The following is a 16,327-nucleotide window of genomic DNA, read 5'->3' on the forward strand; positions in this document are numbered from 1 at the left end:
CCTGTGTCTTGCCATCCTGTGTCGACTTTGCCTTCAGTGGCTGATGTGGCTTACCTGGGCCCTTAGACATGGAAGGCCTGTTGCTGCCTTCCCTGCCCCTTGCCTTCTTTGATGGAGTCGTGGTCTGTGCAGCTGAGTCCTGTGCATCGCTGTCGGAATATGAGCCTGTGGGGGACTGAGAGAGGCACTGCATCAGTGATGGTTGTACATGCATCATGCATACATTAGTATTAGTGAAGTTGTACACATTTGATGATTTGCTGTCGTGGAGTTGTGACATACAGGTTGCTTGCTATATGAGGGTTATTCAGGCATATGTTCACACATGTGTAAGGTGGTGTATGCTGTGTGACATGCCTTTGTGTTGTGTACTGCGTGCAGTGTGACATATGCCATTTCCCTGTTTGTGGGGTGTGTCTCAGGTATGGCACTGACATGCTGCATGCATGTAGATGTGACGGTGCTGGGGACAGCATCTAGGCAGGGATGTGTCCATGTGTGTGTGATGGCCCATGCATTGGCTCATGTCGCTATGACATTGGTGGCCCATCATCATGAATTCCAGTGGTTTGTGTGGTCACTGCCAGCTCCATATCTCCCACTACCTCTAGGGCCTCCATGCCAATGGTGCTGGCACAGGTTTCTTCCCATTGGGTGAGTTTTATAGGGGAGTTGGACCCGGTGCCTATAGCCTGACCCTGGCTCCGGTTTGCTGATAAGATATTGGGCACACGGAGGTGCAGGTCATCCCAACTTTTTTTTACATCCTTTACGGTGCGGGGGGTGGTGCCAACCGCACTGACCTTCTGGGCCACTTGATCCCAAACTTCTTTCTTTTTTTAGCTGTGCAGCTCTCCCGAGGTATGATGCAAATACTATGTCTCCATTCACTGCCAGGTTGTCTGCCAGCATGTTTAATTCGTCCTCAGAGAAACGCTCCTTTCGCTGGTGGGATGCTCTTTTTTTTAATGGCCTTTGGCATTGTGCTGGGGGTGTAGCTGGTGGTGTGAGGCTCCAGGTCCTGTATCTCGAGGATTGCTATGGATTGTGTTTTTCAAGATGGCCGCCATAGCATTTCCTTTTCCGGCGTGATGACTGTCACAACCCTCAGCCCTGATCCCCACTGGCAAGCCCATTGGCCAGGTGGAATCAGGGCTCGGATCGCTAATAAGGCCTAGCATCCACTTCTCAGGCCCTCTTGGGGCCAGTCCTGGCGCCTTTGGCATCATCAGTAAGGAAAGACATCTGCTTGAGGAACTACTTTATTTAGGCTTTCAGCCTACATGGAGGCATCCATATAGCTTGATTCCTAGAAACAAGCTATGCGGTCTAGTGTTTTGGGTGTGGTGGCCTAGGGGCTACTTTATCTGGACTACTTTACAGTGGCTATTTAAACCACACCCGAACAAGACAACACGCTTTGCGTTACATTGCTTCTAGCAACGTGATGCTCACTGTGTCCAGCTTTCTCACGAGCCTGGTGAATTCCAGACCTGCAGAAAAAACCAAGAACATTGTTAGCAGCAGAATCTTACTTGCATTCATCATCAGCTCCTGAGCAGCTCTGTTGGTGGAGTTCACCGCCCGGATCGAAGGACCTCAGAAAAGGAGGAAGACATCATTAAAGGAGGTAGTGCAGACATTACAAACACAAAGCGCTTAAAGACTTACCTGGTTGGTTGCTTTTCGGCCGGCATAGCTCCGGAACTCCATCTGCGCTGGGAACTCACCGCGACCTACGAAAAGAGAAAAGCACAGGTCAGTGAGGACAAGACACCGCTGTGCTACGCAAAGCGCTTCCTTACCGCATCATAGCGCTATAGCGCGCCATCATCTCCCAGTGAGAACCAGCTTACCCAGTTCTCCAAGCGGACACTCCGCGCTCCTAGCGAGATAAAAAAAAGAGACATTTAGAACAGAGAAAAGGCATGCAAGAATTACAACGCCATCAATCGCAATAAGACCTACCTGAAAGACACTACAAGGGCATCAGTCAGTGAAGTAACTGGATCGCCCGCGACCACAAAAGACAAAGTGCCCCTGCCCAGAGAGCAGGACAGAGAGCCCACCGATTCCGACAACCAGGTGAGAAGAGAACATGGAGGGGCTGGAAACACAAGGGAGGTGGGGGAAAACTTACCTTGGTCGCCCAGTCCTAATATAGTCTTCATTTCCAGGTGGAATCCCATCGACACCGAGACCGCACCAGGGAATCATTGGGAAGGGCACCAATGACCAACAGGCTGGGTGGTGTCCCCGTGGATACCAGGTGAGTGTAACAATGACGTTACTTCCGGTTCCGGTATTGCTAGGCCCGGTATTGCCGGTGCCCGTTATTTAGGGGTGAACGAATGCAGAAGAGGTGTCCGTACTTTCCATGATGCCGCTAATGGGGGTTTTAAGGTAATTTACGGCATGCCGGTACAGATGATACCTGCATGCCACTAGGCATGTGCATAAATACTCATAATCGGCCGCTGTTAGCGGCGTCAGTGCTACCCAGACACGGTATTGCCTCCGTGCCGGTAAGGTTTGATTTTTACCACAATTCTCATAATGAGGCCCACCGGGTTCACCCACACAGTATTGCCCGGTGGCACACGGCCACCCCGTTGCCGGACAAGACACCTGTCGGCCCCAAGATGATGTGCACCTTGCTGTGCTGGCGCTTCCTGAGGCTGCAGACCAGCATTCCTCCTTTGATCTGCTGCCCCAGGAACAGGAGCAAATAATGTGGAGTGTGACCCTGCATCCATAACCGCCACATGCAGACATTCCAACACTGAATGGGCCATTGGGGGGTCTAGCCCCAGTGCAGGTGCGTTGGACACAATAGCATCCCTGCCAGAAACACTCACCTGCGACGGGACATTTGTGTCAATGTCTGATTCAGTACCTGAGCCATAGAGATCCTTGAGGTGTACCCAGAGAAACCCGTGGACAGGATGGTCTGTAGGAGCAATGGATTCTCATGCGGCACCACCCCACATCCTCCAGTGGTGCTTTGGTTCTTGGTTGGGGCTCTGAGGACTCCTGCCCCTGCGCCACCTCCTCCTCCTCCACAGCATCTAGTGCTTCATCACCTGTACAAAATGAAAGGAGAAGTCATGAATACACACATGAACAGCATAGCTGAGACACATAGGCATCACAATGTTCACATCCAATACATTAATCAGACATGTCACACATGACACAAACTCAGCCATGTGTGCAAAGGCAATGAAGTGGAAGGGGACCCTGAAAGCAGACAGTGATGACTCCAAAATGGAAAAGCAACATATGTGCTGCATGATGCATAGCACCTGCATCACACATAAGGCTATGAGTGGCATGGACCATCCACAAACATGACACATGCCAGCACACAGATGGCACGTAGCATAACCATGGCAGAACTGACAAGGACACCCACATGGGAGTTAATCACTACTGTCCCCCATCCATGTAAAACGCATATAATCAAACAGAACATGCAAAAGAGTGGGACAAAACACATGTGTCATACATTGCAACAACGCCAGTGTGTTCAAATACAGTGATAGGAGGCACATGGATAAATCAATGGTAGGTCACTTTGACATGACACAAGTGAATTGTCATGTTGAATGTTCAAACAGGGCTCAGACGTGAGCAAGTGAAGTACATGTGTAGGTGTGCAGCAGTCAATCAGCCTGATTGATGGAATTATTTGCGTGAAAAGCGCACATTTGGGTGCCTTTCTCGCCAAAAATCTCTGTCTGAAGTACGGTGATTTTGGGGCAAAAAGGTATGCAAACCTGCGTTTTTCAAGCAAATGATTCCATGAATCAGGCAGAATAAAGAGAAAGAAAACTGTAATAACGATGTTGTGGCATGATGGCAGTTTAAGGACAAGTCCAGTCATCATGTGCAAAGTGTTTGCAGTGGTCAGTAGGGATACAGTGAACCCCGAACCCAAGGGTGGGGGATGGCTTGGAGGTGCTACAAGGGTCACATATGGCAGTTATAACTACAGAGCCTGACCTGGCATTCGATCACAACACATCATCCAAGCAACATTCACATGGTCTGGACACACATGCATTGGGCACTCACCAGACATTGGGCCTCATTACGAGTCCGGCAGTAACCGAGGCGGTAAAACCGCCTGGTTACCGCCAGACTAATATTACCATTCCGCCTCCGTGATTCCCGGAATTACCGGGGCATTACAACCCCGGTTTTCCGGGAATCATGGAGGCGGAATGGTGTTAATCCCCATTCCCATTGAGTCCTATCGGACTCAATGGGAATGGGGATCATGGAAACACCAGCAGCATCTCATAATGCTGCCGGTGTTTCCTCGTCCGCCTGCAGGCAGGCGGTGTTAAACCTGCCAGGTCAGACCTGGCAAGAACATCACCTCCCGCCTGCAGGAGTTGTGATCGCCCGGCATGGAAACAACGGTGGAGGCGGGTTTACCGCCAATGTTGTTTCCATAACGGGCGATTGGTAATGAGGCCCAATGTCTCAAGATCTGGGAGGTCTCCCGCGCCTTGGATCTGTACCTCTGCGATGAACCCTCCTGCGATTGCCTCATGTTCTGTGAGTTCATCCTCCTCTGGTGGAGACCCACTGCCTGTCACCAGAGTAAAGGCGTAATTAGAAGCCAGCTTGTTTCTTGCTCAGCGTTTGAGGTCATTCCAACCCTTTGAGCAATCATCAGCTGTGTGCTTCAGAAATCCCAAGGAACTGATGTGGTCTGCGATGCACTGCCAGTGGGCACTATGCTGAGCAGGCGTAGTCTTGGACCCTGCCATCACCAGCATGTCACGGCCATGTTCCAACACTTAGCCCACAAGTGCGTCTAGTTCCACATTACTGAAACTCTGCTTCCTTGATGTGCTTGAGGGGCGAGCCATGTCTGGGGTCCCAGCCTGTTCCGCAAGAGCACACTTCTTCCTCTTGAGAGGTGGTGCGGACCCTGAGTGGCTTACGCGGCTCCGGTCTGTAGAGGCTGAAGCGCAGGTGCATTTGGCACTGTAAGCAGGCAATGGCACAATGACCAAAGGTCTCACTGCAGGCATTGGCTGCTGGGTGCTGTTGCCAGGACCAAGCGGCACAAATGCCTTGGTGTTCAGGGCCGGGACAAACACTGTCCCGGCTGGGTGACTCAGAGCCAGGGTGGTGTCAGCTGAAGCTGCCCCTGCAGCCTCCTCACCCTGGCTACTCGGGGCAGAAGATGACATTGCTGCCCCAGATCCATGTGGCCTGGTGACAGCAACTTCCACCGCCACACGTGGCTTGGACTTCATGACACGGAAGTTGGCATGGTGTCAGATGCATCTCCCTGACCCAATGGGGGTGCATAGGTGTCTCTGAATGGTCCTGGACACACTGCCCTCTTGGGCCACCCTGCTCACATTGCCCACCGCTGCCACCTTGGCCAACCTGGCCACCCTGCTCATCCTGGCCAAGTCCCCTACCACGGATACCTCTTGGAGGTCGGCCACCTTTGCCTCCCTTACCACTCGGTCGCCTCCCAACCATGGCACTGATGTACTTGTGCAAATGGGAGGTGCAGAAAACAATTGTCCTGGGCAATTGGGGTGAAGGGGGCAGGGTACTAGATGGAACAGGTACCACTGTATTCCTGCGAGGCTGTCTGTGACCCCTGGGAAAAAATGACGGGACACGCAATGGGCAGGCACCCCAAAAACAAAAACAAACATGCACGTGACCCCTCGGTAGCCCACCTGCATGGAATTAAGCGCATGCAGTACGCTGTGGAGCCCAGAAACACAAAAAATGGTACGTGTAGAACACGCAGGCTACAATGACCTCTGAATAGGTACGCGACACACAGGGCAACTACAGTGGAAAAATATGTGCACAACTCACCGTCTAATTGGAAAATGTACAGAAAAAACATCCATGTGTGCATGTTGGCAACAACCCCACCAAAACAAGAAGTGAGCTCTGCCGCAGTAAACAAGGAGTACGCACTGCAACCGTTGTGAAGTAATCGCGTGTCAACCCGCAAGAAGTACAAGAATCACACGCTCGCTCTCCACAAAAATAAAGTACAGGAAAAGGGCGTCCTACGTGGACCTTTAACCCGTGCGCATAGCTACACCTACGCATGCCACGTCACTTACGCCACTTATGCGCTAAGGGCCTTTCCTCGAATTACATGCACACGTGCTGATTTTTCACGTGCCGAGTCACTTTGCCTCAGGCTGGCCACGTGACAACACACAGAAGATCATGCTCCTGTCCAGAAGGCCATTTACATGCCCCCCGAAGCTCCGGGCAGCCTCCTACGAGCCATCTGCTGCTGCCAGACTGCCTGCTGCCAAAGTGCCCTGCACTTAGGTGCCTGCACATCAGCCATCACCAGGGGTCCAGTTGCTGTGACCACCCCTGCTGGAACAGAAGACTCCCAACTGGTATTCCATTGCTCCACAGCCCAGCCCCATGACCCAGTTGGCCACCTGCACCTGCCTCGGGGGTTGCCATGTTGGGTCAAACACCATCTGGGACTAGTGGCGACCCCCCGGCAGGGAGGCAGAGGGCTGCCAGCTTCACTGTTAAAGAAGTTAGCATCCTGGCAGACCCATCCGGAGTCAAGCAGTAAGTTTCCATGCATTCTCAATCGACACAGTGCATGTTGAGGTGTGGCAGGAGTGTGCAGCTTGGACATATGTCTGACATTGCCCATGTATGGATGTGTATGTGCAGGGAGATGACCGTGCTGCATGTGAGTCCAGTCATGTGTGGTGCACATCAATGGTGTATGTGTACCGATGCATGTGTGTGACTGTGAGACGCCACGGATGCATGTGACAGGGACATCTAGGTACTCGATTGGCAGATGTGACATAGTTGACGATGATTGCACTGTGACAGGAGGTAGAGATGGCCAGATGCTTCAAAAAAGGTAGCACGCTCTCCTCTCCAGAAAGAACATGGCATGATAACCTGTTCTGAGAGAGAGTTTGCAGCACATGCTTTTTGCTCACTGTACCTTTCACACATGGGAAATATCCATTTGCATATCAGTCTTTGTCCCACCCACATGGGCAGTCCAGCACCAAAATGCTATGGCAATTCCTCTCTGAACAAGAGTACCAACAGCAACCCCATACACGTGTTTCAGCCTTGTTGGGCCTCATCAGTGAGGTGACGCTGTGCCTCTCTGGGCGCAGTGAGCAGGGAGTCCACATCTGGTTGCCCCCAAGTAACTCAGGGTGACCAACCCCATGTTCCTTGCAAATACTTCAAAAAAGGTAGCAGGCGCTCCTCTCCCGAAAGAACATGGCATGATAACCTGTTCTGAGATGAGAATTTGTAGCACATGCTTTTTGCTCACTGTACCTTTCACAGATGGGAAATATCAATTTGCATATCAGTCTTTGACCCGCCCACATGGGCAGTCCAGCACCAAAATGCTATGGCAATTCCTCTCTAAACAAGAGTACCAACAGCAACCCCATACACGTGTTTCAGTCTTGTTGGGCCTCATCAGTGAGGTGAAGCTGTGCCTCTCTGGGCACAGTGAGCAGGGAGTCCACGTCCGGTTGCCCCCAAGGTAACTCAGGGTGACCAACTCCAAGTTCCTTGCAAATACTTCAAAAAAGGTAGCAGGCGCTCCTCTACAGAAAGAACATGGCATGATAACCTGTTCTGAGATGAGAGTTTGCAGGACATGCTTTTTGCTCACTCTACCTTTCACAGATGGGAAATATCCATTTGCATATCAGTCTTTGTCCCACCCACATGGGCAGTCCAGCACCAAAATGCTATGGCAATTCCTCTCTGAACAAGAGTACCAACAGCAACCACAAGAGATGGCCAGATGCATGACTGTTGGTGTGTGTGCATGTAAATGGCATGCTCCATGATGCTTGTTCCGTCTTGCCACTCTTAGGATGTTCATGCAGTTCCATGTGAATGTATGCAGATGCCTGTTGCACGTTCCCTTTTTGTCTGTGCATGTGTGTGGGTTCAATTGACCTGAGTGATGGGGAGGTGTTGCCGCCTGTGATGTTTGACACTGCCACTCATGTGCAATAGTTATGTGTCTAGCAGACCATTGTACAGTGTCCTGATGCCTGTGTTCTGTCTCTCGCTGTCTGCAGCGTCGACTGATGAAGAGGGCGGGGACGGCGCTGTGGAGCACAGCGGCAAGGTTGCCACTGCCAGCCAGAGACACAATGCCCTGCCCCCTCCCAGGTAATAATATCTTCAGGGAGTGAGGGGACTGATGCCGCATCCATGGTGGTTGCAGCTGCTGAGGGGAGGTCCAAGAGGCCAAGGTTGGATGTGGACTCCTCAGCAGAAGAAGGAGCAGGTGGGCCCCCACATAGTACGGAAGACGGCACAGAGTCATCCAGGTTGGTGGGGGGTTTGGTTGAGGAGGAGGCCGTATCAGACCCATGCATGGGGCCTGGAGGGGGTGGTTTCACTGGTGCAAGTGGTGCAGTCCAGGGGCAGGGGCAGGAGGTAGAACAGGCAGCCTTGGAGGTGACTGTGTGTAACCTGTCCCTAATCCTGTGACTGCATAATCCTGCACCAGCAGGGATGCTTCTGTCCAGGCCCGTTCGCAGGTAGGGATGTGTCTATGTCAAGTGACCTTCCTCTACCTGCGGATGAGGCAATCCGTGTCAGGGTTGAGCCTGTCCTAGTCAGTGTCGGGTTGCGCACACCGGTGTTTCGGGATGATGTGTGTTGTTCCATGCAGGACAACATACATCATTTCGGATACCTTTGTGGCCATGTTGACTTGCTAGGAATGGTCGTTGGCACATGGTTCCTCCGTGTACTTGACACTTTTGTGACCCCCTCCTCATCTGCACACCCTATGCGCCAGTCATCCTCCGTGCCGTCTTCCCGCCCATGTCTCACCTGGGCACCCTGTGGACCTGCCTCATCCACCGTGGCTAGGCTGGTGGAGAACACATCCCTGCCACAGTCGGAAGTTGGAGGACCAGCAGAGGTGGTCACCCCAGCAACTGGACCCCAGCCGGTGGAGGATGTGAAGGCACCATCAAATAGGGCAGGTGCACCATGGTCCCAGGTGTTTACATCTTCCCGGGGGCAGTCGTGGTTGCAGAGGCAGTTGGCACTGAGGCGGCGGCAGGCTCGACGTGAGAGGCATTATGCCTCGTGGCATCTACATTACGGGAGCAGGCATTGGCCGATGGGCCGATGGGCAGGAGGCATCCCATCACCCCTGACCATGCCTCGCAGGCAGCCCACACCACAGGGGACGCTCCATCCCCCCTGACCACACCCCGCAGGCAGCCCATCATCTTTGACCATGTCCCGCAGGCAGCCTACACCACAGGGGACACCCCATCACCCCTGACCATGGCCCGCTGGCAGCCCATCACCCCTGACCATGCCCCAAAGGTAGCCCACACCACAGGGGACCCCCTACATCCCTGTCCATGCCCTGCAGGCTGCCCATTACCCCTGACCATGCCCCACAGGCAGCCAACACCACAGGGGATCCCCTACAACCATGTCCATGCACTGCAGACTGCCCATCATCCCTGACCATGCCCCGCAGGCAGCACACACCACAGTGGGCCCCTCTTACAACCCTGTCCATGCCCCGCAGGCATCCCATCACCCCTGACCATGCCCTGCATGCAGCCCACTCCACAGGGGACACCCCATTCCCCCTGACCATGCCCCGCAGGCAGCCCATCATCCCTGACCATGCCCCACAGGCAGCTCACACCACAGGGGCGACTTTTTCCACATGATTTGCCTGGCACAGGTGGGGTACATGTATTGCAGGGGGTGCACAAGGAGATTTTCACGCAATTGGGCTGCCTGTGCACAGTACGCATATTTGTGGGGTTATGGTAGGCCTTTTCCATGTGTTTTTGTAGGTGCTAGCGGGGTCTGTGTATTCAAGGGGGTGAGCAAGTACACATCACGCATTTTGGCTGCTGCGATCCGGGTACGCGTATTGAAGGAGGTGCGTGGGGACATTTTCACACGTTTCGGCTGCCGTGAGCGTGGTACGCATATTCAAGGGGGTGCGCAAATAGATTTTCATGCGTTTTGGCTTCTACGAGGGGGGTACATGTAGTTTTTCACGCGATTACAGTGTAGGGGGCCTGTAGGCTGGTCCAGGGTTAGCGCGGCCCTTTGCGCCGTATTGGTGATTTCTATGGCTTTTCCTGCAACAAGGGGTGTTCTTGGGGGCATAACTGGCGCTGCTGGATGTTCGCTGTGCCACTGCTGCAAATGGCTTGGGAAATCCATGAATACGTGGTGCGTGGAAATGGTATTTAGTGCACGTGGCTGGCTCATGCTGGCGCACGCTCCCTCTCTGCGCCAGCCGTGTGCACTACCTCCGCGCTGGATTCTATGAATTACCCCCATAATGTCCTAAGAAGAAATTTCCAATAAAGAGGTGCCAATAGAGACATCAAGGTGAAGAAGGTGGCAGTCTGGGTGGGCGCTTGGAACAGATAGGTTGTTGAGGGTTTGAGAGTAGCATGACCAAACAGGAGAGTAGTGAGAATTGGATTCTACTGGTTATAGTGTGCTTGGCTTTTGATTAATTTAAAGCCAATGATTAGGAATGAAGGGTCCATACATTAAAATTGAATATCTTGTTGGGGGAAATAAAAGTAGAGGCGGAGGCCCATGATTAAACTATGGTCATATTCCAGTACTGCCACCCAGTGTGGACATGAGTGTGTTAACAGGGTGATGGATGAGGTGCAGGTGCCTTAGCCTGATTTTTGACAAGGTTGAACCTGGCCACAGTGGCAGTAAAGAAGTGAGTTTGCTGTCATAGAGGTCCCCAATATTGAGAGTGCTGGGTGATGGATTGAGGTGGTACAGAAGTAAAGTAGATATTGGATGGGGGAGTGTGGGGTTGGCACTGTTGTACAGGAGAAAAATGACCTTTGTCATAGATGAGTTTCACATCCAACACTGTAATGCCCTAAGTGGTGGATGGTGGCAAGATATTTTGTGATGTTTTTGAAGATTTATTGAGGGGAGAATGACAATACCATTTGAATGTTGACTGTGAACAAGTGATAAGACAAGCCAAAGCGTAAGATTTGCTTGACCAGAGTGTGTAAATACAGAGTGAAAGAAAAGGGTTTGCAGAACCATCATTGAGAGGTGGCCACTGAGAGGTGTTTGAGCAATAGGTGGTGGAGTTTCCTGAGCTGGAGAAGGAGTAATCAGAGAGATAAAAGAAAGGCCACCTGCTTATGTGCAGTGCCCTGGAAGTCAAGGGAGAAAAGAGTTTGGATGAGGGAAGGATGGCCCACAGTGTTGAGTACAGACTCAGTAATATGTCTGAGCTGGGGGAGGGGTGCACAGAATATTAACTCCAGGTAGCTGAATCGGTGGTTAATGATTCCACACTCAAGGATTGCTGGGTGGTGAGACAGAGTAGATACTGAGATGAAAAAATAGTAATTATTAGGGTCAGCTTTAAGTTTTTCCAAAATGGGTGTGCTTGTGGACACCTTGTAGTTGTAGTAGGGTGTAAGGGTATCAACAGACAAAGGGAAGTTAAATAGGGGGTTGAGATGACAGCAATTAGCAGGTGCAAGTCTTTTGATCATTTGGGATGCAAAACATCAGTAGGAGCATCACATGGGTTGACTGATTGGAGGATGGGTGACAGCTCTTCTTAGAAGGTAGGAGTAATGTTTGATGATAACGACAGAATAAGGTTGGTGTTGGTCGAGATAAAGGAGACAAATCCATCAGCACTGAGGGAGGAGGATATGGAGATAAGTACAGGAGATGAAAGCAGTAACTGTTCAATGGCAGCTTGTGATAGGGTAGAGGGTAGGGAGAGGATATAGGATTGAAGATTTGGCAGAGCCAAGAACACCAGTGAAGTAAAGGGGAGAGTGTTTGCAAGCAGCATATTTTGTACGGGAGCATATTTTCCACTAGCAGTGTATGTGGATGTGAATGGTTGTTCTAAGTGTTGGATGACAGGGGTGATCTATGATTGAGGTCGGTGGTAACAAGGTGTGTTAAAGCAGGCAGGATAGTAAAAGTGAAAAGGGCTATCCAGAGCTGGACTGAACTCAATAACAGCAAATCCAGCATAGGGGGTGTGTTGGGGTTAGAGAGGTTGGATTGAGAGGAGCAAGGACTGGACATGGTTGGGCTAAGGGCTGGGGAGCAAGGATTTAATTTTCATAATCACTTAATAATAGGTTGCATTAACAATATATTGATCAATGAAAAACTAAAATACAATTTAAGTGTAACAACCATTTAGAAATTAGTAAATAATTACTATATATTCAGGAACATACACATAACTAATGGCAGTTGGCATTCTGCAAAGAGTGAATGATTCACTGGTAACTCAGTGTTGAAGAGAGAATTCCACATACAACCAACTGAGCCACACTGTTGGGACCCAATACGATCTCCTTTGTATACATATTATGTATAGCTCTGTATAGGAAAAGCTAGAGCACATTTACCATCAGCTACCCACCTCTACCACACCATGATTGTTGGGAAACTACTCAGTTTTCAAAAAAGAACTGTCATCAAATTGCATATACCACCAAAGTCAAAGTATCAAAATTAACATATTTTAATCATTTATCACTCAAATAATTATTTTAAAATACATTAAAAAAACATTGAATGCGCTCGCCATAGAAGAATTAACACAAAAAAGAGAGCTCTTGTTATCATAAATGCACTTAAAATTCATATGCATTAGATGGTTACGTGGTGTTAGTAACAGTGAATGTGACCACATCAAGATTGCAAAAAGACATGGTATAACAGCGTCTACACTCTGATGTGTTTCTGGGGCAAAGGACAACACTGTTGCAGTCTAAGTCTCATCAGTAATATCCCAGGACCCGTCTTCAGGACACAAATGTTTCAGGAAAGAGGTTACACTGTCTGCAAGGCGCCTATGTAACAGTGTTGTAACCTGGAGACAAATAAAAATGGGGCAGATATAAGACTTTATATAAAAAACGCATATTGGTGGAAACATAAATGTTGTGAATAATGGAGTAGAGATCCTACTAACCTTGTATCTATTTCTTAAGGTGTGGAGGGCGAGATGATTGCACTAGTCAATCTGGTTTGGCGGCAGGTTAGTCCGTCAGAGGTACTCCGTACTATGAACAAATATATATTTGGAGTCAATAATTCTAAAGCGACAGATTGCTTCTTGTCACAATTATATATATTACATAGACATACATCTTTACTGTCTTTTGTTTACGTGGGCAAAGCCAGGGTTTCCCGAATCACATATTGGAAGTAAATTGTACCCAGGGTGGTAATGCAGGACTACCTATCCCACACTGCACCGTGGAATCTATTTTAGAAACAAGACATGAAGGTATATTGGTGCCGCAACTCTTGTTTTGATTGGTGCTTTAAGCTGGTTAAAGATTAACAAAGCAGGACACTTACTTTGAAGTATGTATCCTGAATAACAGCTTCATTCAGCCATAGAACTTCACCTCTCATGTGTGCGCATACGCGTATCACTAGAATTGTTCGCCCTGTATTTTTATTTAAGAAGAGTAAGTAAGTGGCTTGCGCTATTTCGCCATATTTAATTACATATTTCAGGCAGACAGGTGAAATGTTAAACGCTTACTTCCACAGACTCGTGTTCGCAGTCGAGTAATTCAACAGAAACACTGGGCTGAGACCACGAGGCACCCGTGTTTTCAATCAGAGAATTAAACATAGATGACGGACTGCACTGCCGTCGTCTGCTCACTGCTTGTAAACAACTAGGCAGAGAGAACGGACCTATTACTATGGTGTGTGGCACTATACTAGCACAGAAAAAACACGCCATCTTAGAATGATTAAGTATATAATCTCAAGCGGCAGAACATGTGTGTTTTAGTTATGCCTGTACCGAGAGATGCCATGTATATAGTCCGTCTCTTATTTAGCATGTTTTTCATCATGACTTATCGCATTCGCTTGAGATGAGGGATATTTTAACACCCTGCGTAATGGAAAAGACTCATCTACATGCAAATGCCATTGAAGCATCAAATATCAGAATTCTACCCATGGATGGGTGCAGGTCTCAAAGCACCTCTGTAGTGTACAGCAGAGGGGGACAAAGGGGGGGAGGAAGTCTTGACTCTATCAAAACAAAGGGCACAGCCTCTCTTAGTAGTTGCGGATTCGTTTCAATGAACAGACCGGTATTAATGAATAAAAAGATTCCATTCCACTGCAATGTTCATTCCAAATTGGGCAGTTTTTAAGTTATAAATCCATTTTTGGCTCCAATTTTTTTAGGGACACATCTTTATTGCCACCTCGTGGATGTGCTTTCGTCGTCTGGAGAACAAACCAGAGCATATCTTCACAGGAATTCTTGGCCTCTAGATGGTGGGCTACTAAGGGCTTGTCAGGTGTCTTGTTTCAAATAGCTCATTCATTCATTCATTCATTCATTCATTCATTCATTCATTCATTCATTCATTCATTCATTCATTCCTCTCCCACCACAGCCCCTTTACAAAAAAGTGAGGAACACTTTTGCTCAAACCACTCTTTTACCCTAGCTCTGTATAGGGCAATTTGTGTATCTGTTGCATTTCAGAGTTGGGAAATATAACATATTTAACAGATACTGTTGCAGTTGACATAACCAAGTGGGATTGCTTTTCTTTAACACAAGAGATTCCTCCATGTGTTAGACAATGACCCACTGCCAGACAAGATGTTTGCATTTTACAACACATAATAATTTGTTTTGTTTTACTAAAGCATTGGTAACTCTTTGAAGAATTCATTGTTAGTGCACCTTATTATAAAAGTGACACTGAATATTATTTTGGGAATGGTTGAGGGAGGAGAAATATTGTGTAGAGGAGGACTGAGTTGGTAAAGTGGATGTGTAACTTCACATAGGGTAAGTTGTCAACAAAGAGAGCAGTAGAGTGAAGTAAGGAGGATAGAAACGTGAGACCTAGCAAGCTGCACTGGTTGTAGATAGGAAGTTTGTGTATGCAGACCACAGAGTAATACAAGGGAAGAGTTCAGCAACAGAGGATAGGCCTTCATCATGTTGGTAGTGTTGAAGTCCCCAATGATGAAACCAGGGACATCCTTGGTAAGAGTTGTAAGTAAAAGGCTGAGGTCCATACAAAAGCGATTGCGGGTCCTAGGTGCATGATAGAATAATACGGTTTGGGGAAGGGGTGGGAACAAGAACATGGAAATTGATGCATTCAAAGATAGAAGTAGAGAAGTCAGAGGGCAAAGTGAGTAGGATGGTGTTTGTGTTTGTGGCCAACCATCTGACCAATAATAACACCTTTTAATGACGCAAATGGGGAGTTGCAGAAGGTAGCTTGGTTGGTAATTTCGAGATGAGGAATCCAACTTTCAGTGATGGGCATCCCAGTGAGTTTGGAGTCATGGAATTTGAAAGCAAGGGGGTGAGCAGAGGAGATGGGATGTTCATTGGAGGAGGTGATGTTTGGGACAAGTTACAGTTCTGGAGATTAATTGATTATAGGCATGGTATGGGAGGAAAGGGGATGGAGAAGTAATGGTGGAGCAGATTTTAGGAGCACATGTAGGGTCCAAACAGAGAATCGGGGTATATTGTTAGGTAGGTAGAGGATTCGGGTGGAGGAAGATGGAGAGGGGCTTGAGACCAAGTGTGTTGTGAGTGATTATAAATATGGGGAGAAGAGAAGCAAAATTACAGTCAGGATTGTGATGCTTGGTCATTTGAGGCCCTGAAAGGACCAAACATTGGATTGCACTTTACCCCTACCACCTTAGATGCCAGGGATATTTGAAACCAGTGGCCTTTAGTGTAAATAATAAGAACTAAGTGATCCCATGATCAAGTGGGAACCAAGCAGGCCTGGATGTGTGATGGCCATTGCCATAAAGTAGGGGGACTGCGTGTCCTGCACAGATTCCAGTGTGGAGCACCTCTGGTGACACAGGCCTCCTTCTGCTTCTGAGGCTCACTAACCTTTAGTGCATGCCCTAGTAAGAAGTGCCAGAGCCTGCATCCTCTGGGGTGCGTTGGTTGCAAGTTACTGGTGGCACCTGTGTTTTCCAATCTCATGATCCCCTAATCCAGGGAGAATATGGTGGACCTGGTTGTGTGATGGCTGTAGCCTAAATTACTTTGTCTTTGTGTGTTATTCAGGTGGCCAGGAGAATAGGGCTGCAGCACTTCAGGACTTTCCGTTTGGCACACCTCTAATGATTCAGGCTTCCTTGTTTTTCTGGTGCTGTCCTCAATCTCAACATAGGTCCTAAACATATTAAACATGGCAGTAATCTGCACTTTTTTTATTTATGATTATGCTTTTGTGTTTAGTTT

Source organism: Ambystoma mexicanum, chromosome 1p (genome assembly GCF_040938575.1).
Source record: "Ambystoma mexicanum isolate Mex_15411 chromosome 1p, UKY_AmexF1_1, whole genome shotgun sequence".
Classification (NCBI taxonomy): domain Eukaryota; kingdom Metazoa; phylum Chordata; class Amphibia; order Caudata; family Ambystomatidae; genus Ambystoma; species Ambystoma mexicanum.